At 40.4% G+C, this 5,813-nt stretch overlaps 1 protein-coding gene across 1 annotated transcript in view; it reads left to right on the top strand.

The window, feature by feature from the left end:
- The first annotated feature begins 3,272 nt into the window (after positions 1 to 3,272).
- Positions 3,273 to 5,813, top strand: part of LOC131890529 (uncharacterized) — a 6,686-nt gene continuing 4,145 nt past the window's right edge. Inside the window, exon 1 of the mRNA XM_059239885.1 lies at positions 3,273 to 3,644. The gene's annotated coding sequence lies outside the window, so the exon portion shown is untranslated. The remainder of the gene's footprint in view (positions 3,645 to 5,813) is intronic.

Genomic DNA, 5,813 nt, shown 5'->3' on the forward strand with positions numbered 1-5,813 from the left:
ATCTCGCTTACAAATCATATGGATTGGAAGTAGTCTAAGATCTAACAAAGATTGGCTGTCTTCTTATTATTCCTCGTCGGTGTGTATTGCCAATCTTTGTGGAGAGGGAGGCTCATTGCCAATTAAGCCAGGGCTTCCCGTTTCAGCTTAGTCTGATAAGATCGATCTTCTTGGACGTTATTGCTTCAGGGTTTCCAAGGGCTTACTTCTTGTGCCAGGCATATCAAGCCTGAGATGAGAGAGAAAACGCCTCGATGAATTACAAAATTAACTTCTTTTAGCAAGAAAACTATTAAACCATCAAGTTACTGGGCATACCGGGTGCGTGCAAGCATTGGTAACACTGGTTTGTAACTTTCAAGGGTATAAATCCTGATTGGAACGACAGACGAAAATAATCAGGTTATAAAATTTGGAGCCTAAACGAACCCAAATACTTTTTTTATTTTTTTGAAAATACAAATTAGTTGAGCTCCACGGGATTCTTAAAAGCACAGACAGGGCTTCGACCCTTTGGACTTCAGTGTCTTAGAGCATATGAAGACTATTTATTATCTGTTCCATCTGTTCAGAGAGACAAAAAAATAAAAAAAGGAAATGTGTCTTGGTTTGTTTGGGCTCTAAATTTCAATTTAAGTGTCACTCTTATTAACATCCAACCATCCAGTTTTGATTCAAGATTCACTTTTAACAGATTTTAGCCAGAAGGAACACCAAACGCCTAAGGAGCCCCAATCAAAGCAGAATTGCAGACCTCAAGATGCACAGGCGTGAACTTTTTTGCCCATAGACTTTGTTAAAAGTGCCTTGAGAGACAAAAATTTCAAAAAAGGAAATGTGTCTTGGTTCATTGAGTGCGACAACTAAAAAAAGTGCAGGGTTTGTTTGCACGCCTCTAGTTTTGATTCAAGATACACTTTTGAAAGATGTAGCAAAAAGGAACAACAAACGCTTATGGAGCCCCTAAAAACGAAGAAAGTGCCCTGACGGAAAGAATAGATCAAAGAGGACGTCACAAATGGACAGAGATTGTAACACGATAAAAGAACCAAAATGTTTGACTGTTCGCATTTCTGTTTATAAGTCAGCAACGCTGAAAAGTCGAGAAAGTTTAGATGTTGAATATTGGAAAAAGAGGATTAGGGCATTGTCCAAATATGTATCCTGTTAAATCAAAAAATTCCAAATTCCAAACCTCTCAAAGCAGAAATTTTCTTTCCGGTCCCTTGCATCCCCGTCAATATTCCAGTGGTCCATTAACCAAAACCGTAGATGTCGATCTTCGCCACTTTGTGTGAAGTAAGCTTAGATATTCTGGACGAGATTTCTAGCTTTAAATTTCCAGAGGAATTTCCTATCCCATTGTGTTTTATAGTCGTCCTGTTTCTAATCCTAACTTTAATCCGATTTGATATAATTTCAATTTTTTTATGGCTCCCAGTACCTGAATGAATTGGCTCTTAGGGAAACGTTCATAAAGTCTTTTTTCCGTCAATTACCTTATGTCAATAGCATCAGAGTCCTAATTTTCAATTTGCTATTTCAGGCGATCAAAACCCACGGTCATGCAGAAATTTAGTCGGTCGGATTATTTGAACATTACATTCAATTGAAGACTAAAGTTATTGCCAAAATTCGAATTGGTCACAATAGAAACCACATCCCTCGCTGTATTTCGTTTCCTTTGGTTTCTCATGTATGGATCCATTATTTTTGGGGAATTATTGCTCCTTAGCTGAACTTGGCCTTTTTCTCGAGGAACTTTGGCAATGCCATAAGTTTTTTGCTCTTAGTATTGGAGAGAAGAGCCATGCTCGAATAAGAAAAAGAGCCATCTAATTTGACTTACTTAATTTGAGCTTAGCATCAACCTATGCAACACAACCGCTCAACTGTTAAATCCAGTATCAAATGGCTTCTCCGTCTGTGGGTTTGAAATGAAGTCTCAAAGTCTCCTTGAGACAAGCCAGGGACGAGAGTCGAACCAAGGACCCCTGTCACTTTAGGGACCTATATTATCCTCTGTATCACTCCCCTTCTCAACGAAGCTTTCACACGGTTGAACACACAAAGAGACAGCGAGGATAATATCTTGCAAGTGGGCCAGGCAGACCAGGTTTTAGATTTCACGGATAAAAACTGCGTGGTTGTTTGGAAATTGCCGAATGTCGAAGCCACCAATGTGCTGCTGTATAAGACCTCATTGACCATTTTTTTTGTTTGTAGATGGCGTAGCTATCAGGTACCCACAATATAACGTAACAACTATAGATGCTCTAGGCATCCCTGAATCCAGGGTCTCTATTAACAACCAGCGTGAATTCGGTTTTTGTTGGATGGTAGAACTTTGTACAAAGTTTGAAAAGACTGGAAAAGTGCGGTCTTGCAAAGAAAAGTTGTGCACACTCCTAAATTATGTTCTAAGCCTGCTCTTGTGCCAATTATTCCAAATAAAACATTTTCGAGAACAAAAGAATCCGGTTGAGAGGCCACATTAGACTCTTCTTCTTTACATCACACATTGAAGCACAACTCAATTTTCCTTTCATAAGACAGTTTGCTTGCACGTACGTGCTTTTCTCAGTTCCTCTATTTTTGTTCCCTGGAATTCTCTAAACATGGGTTTTCATTTCCAATTTGGGCGAGTTTGGTCATAACTTCTTTCAGTTCAAATGCTAAAACTCATCTTTCATGCGTTTCATTCCATCTCTGGGTAATAACGGCAAAGATGTGAAAATACTGCGATTTATTCCCATTATGTTTGCTGAAATGACTCGATTTGTCTCGTTGACGTATTGGCCATACACCATTGACCACTCGTATCTGAGGACATGTCGCTCGCTTTTCAGCCCAACTTGACATTTTTTACCAAACTTTAGTGCCACGTCTTAACATAAAAGCTCAAATTATTCGTCCTACAAGTCGAGTCCTTTCAACTCGCTAAACCCTGTATTAAACAAGGCAAACTATAGGAAAAGAGTTGGGGGCCAAGTCAATCATTTATGCTGGGGACTTGGGCCGAGTTATCTGACCTCAAATGCAATTAGCACCGACGCACACAGTTCTCAACCGTTTTTTCCCAGGCCTGAGGACGAAAACACGGCTGCAATCAAAGCAACGACGAACCCATTATTAAAGGCCGCCTAGGCCTGGAGGCCTCCCAGCGTAAATCAACCGAGTTGTTTCACTTGATCGCACAATATCAGAGGGGCCGTCCAAGTACTGTTCCACTCTACGGAGTGGGTTGAAGTGATTTGGAAGCGAGCTTAGCCGGTCTTGCTGCTGACTCTGCGAAGACTCGGAGAAAAGCGAAAGTAGGCGTTGGGCGGTATAGAGGCAGGGGTGTGGGCGGGCACGCAAACACGCAGCCCAGAGCGCGCTTTCTTTGCCTACGGTGATGGAGGAAAAACGAGATGTGTTTCAGGAGATCTTGGACATCCATTCGGAACGACGCCAGTGGCGATGAAACAAGGTGCTCCATGTGTGTTCCTGGGGTGAGAAAATCCCGACGCAAACAGATTAGCCTTTGTGGTTCGTAAGGAGGACACAAAAGTAACCATTCGATTTGGTGGTTGAGTGGGGTACTTGTCAATTCAAGACACTCTGGGCATTTGTTGGGTGGGAGTTTTGCCCACAACTTCAAGGTGAGTAATAGTGTGGTTCTGAAGTCTGGTGTGCGCAAATCTTCTTAGCGTTGTTGTTGGTTCTTGTTTGTTTCCGGATCGCAAGCCTTCTTGTCCAACGGTCTCGATCGACAGAGAAGGAGAAGAGAAAGATTAAATTACATAACGGAAAATCAAATTAGTTGCGAGCTCAGCATCTATTTTGGTCTTCTTTGGCAGCCACTCACTATCCATTTCCTCTCGAAAAGTGCGAGCCTTGGGAGGCTTTGGGTTTCACGGATGCAAATTGCATTAAAAATGCGAGATGAAGTCATACATAATTGAGAGGGAGTCTTCTATTCATCTAATAACATGTCGATCGACTGCATCAGTAGCAAATTATAGATTTCAATCGGAAGCAAGTGCAAAATGATCGTTGTGAGAGAGTGGTCTATTGAAACCAGCTGTTTGATATCTTTTCATGGTATTTTTGCATTCAGGTCTAATGATTGCTACTGTTTTGCTCGATATGATCCGGATTTGGAAGATTTTTTTGGTTACCAACTCCTTAGTATTTTGTAACGTAAGGTGGTCAATGTTGGTATTTCGTTTGGATTGTGGGTTTGTCTGATTCAATATACGCGTACTTTTATTTTATACCATGTCAAGCTTATGATTTGAAGCGGATCTAAATTATATGTGAAAATTAACCGCTTGGAAAGCCCGGATAGAAACCTGAATCTCAAAGTGAACTCGTGAAACCGGAAAGTGAGATGAAGGTCATTAAAAGATAAATGAATACATTTTTCGGTACTTGAGCAATAATAGATGCAAGGGTACATTGTTGACCTTTTTCGCTCTCAGCTTGCCATAGGATGGATTCGTTAAAGACCAAAAAATTGAGGCTCTCAAGCAAAGGTCAAACTCCAATTTGATCAAATTAAAGGCACTTGGTTTTCAAGCTTCATTGGCCTTTCAAGGCCTTACTTATTTAAAAAGGACAAAAAATTCAATACCAGGGAAAGAAACGTTCAGTTTGTCTCTTACCTAAGCATTTGATTTATGTATCAAGGCATCAAACAAAAAAAACCAAGCGATTTATTTAATCCCTTACGGATTCATTTCAAACATGTTGTCTTCCTGTCATTTTTCCACCGCATTAATGACATGACGCATCTGAAGAATAAACCAACAGATAATTTGTGTTTTTAGTTCCATAGTTTGCAAGACGTACTCATGCTAAATATTGACGTAGATTCTGTTGACGTGAAACTTGGTAAATCGATGGCTAATAACCAGTAAAAGTGCATGACTTTTTGGCCAAAAGCTAACGAGCCAAAGTTACCCACCCAGTCACGCACAACCAATAATGAACAACTTCACTCGCTCTACTCCATTGATAAGTGTCATGTCACGGGTTTCTTCGTTGCGACTAAGAACTGTCTTGAACTTTTTTACTCCCCTTGAAGGAAACATAACTTCATCTCTGATCATCGATGTCTTAAATGTCTTAAATCATTTCTCGCTGACGAAGGCTTCAAATTAGCAGTTATTGTGGCAAACCTGTTCGTTCACAACAAGCTCGTATTTCAAGTGAATGGTGAAAACGATTGTTTTAGAATAAAATTGATTTGGATGTTCGATATGGAACGAGAGGGGAATGGGATATAATCTTGGTCTTGACATGTCAGAGCTCTTTAAGTGAGGGAGGGTGATCCCACATTAGAGAACAAAAGACGCCCACTCATCAATCTTCCTCAGCTCACAATCCTTTTCCTACTGTTTATTACGCACAATCTTTGGAGTATGGGGACCATTCTCTCATTGGGATTTGACTGTCGCTCAATATTTGTCCCACAGCAAGTCTTCAAATAGAAGAAAGATCCAAAGACAAACAGGACTTTGAAAGAAGGGGACGGTGCCAGAATAATCCTGGCAAAGTTGGGGAACGTTCAAGGAATACGTCATTTATGGGCAAATTGGGGAGAATAATTGGCTAGTTTGCCACCACCAATAACAAGCACTCAGAGGTCAGATCAAATTGTTGTATAAGGTGGACATTATTTGAAGGTCAGGAATATGTGACTGATAAAGCAAGGAGATTCCTCTCAAAACAAGAACCACACGCTGAGTAGTCACGAACCTTTTTCATTATTAAGATATAAGAGTTCTCAAAGCCAGTTTTGGACTTGAGATTATGAGATAATCGTG

This window comes from Tigriopus californicus, chromosome 11 (genome assembly GCF_007210705.1).
Source record: "Tigriopus californicus strain San Diego chromosome 11, Tcal_SD_v2.1, whole genome shotgun sequence".
In the NCBI taxonomy this organism is placed as follows: domain Eukaryota; kingdom Metazoa; phylum Arthropoda; class Copepoda; order Harpacticoida; family Harpacticidae; genus Tigriopus; species Tigriopus californicus.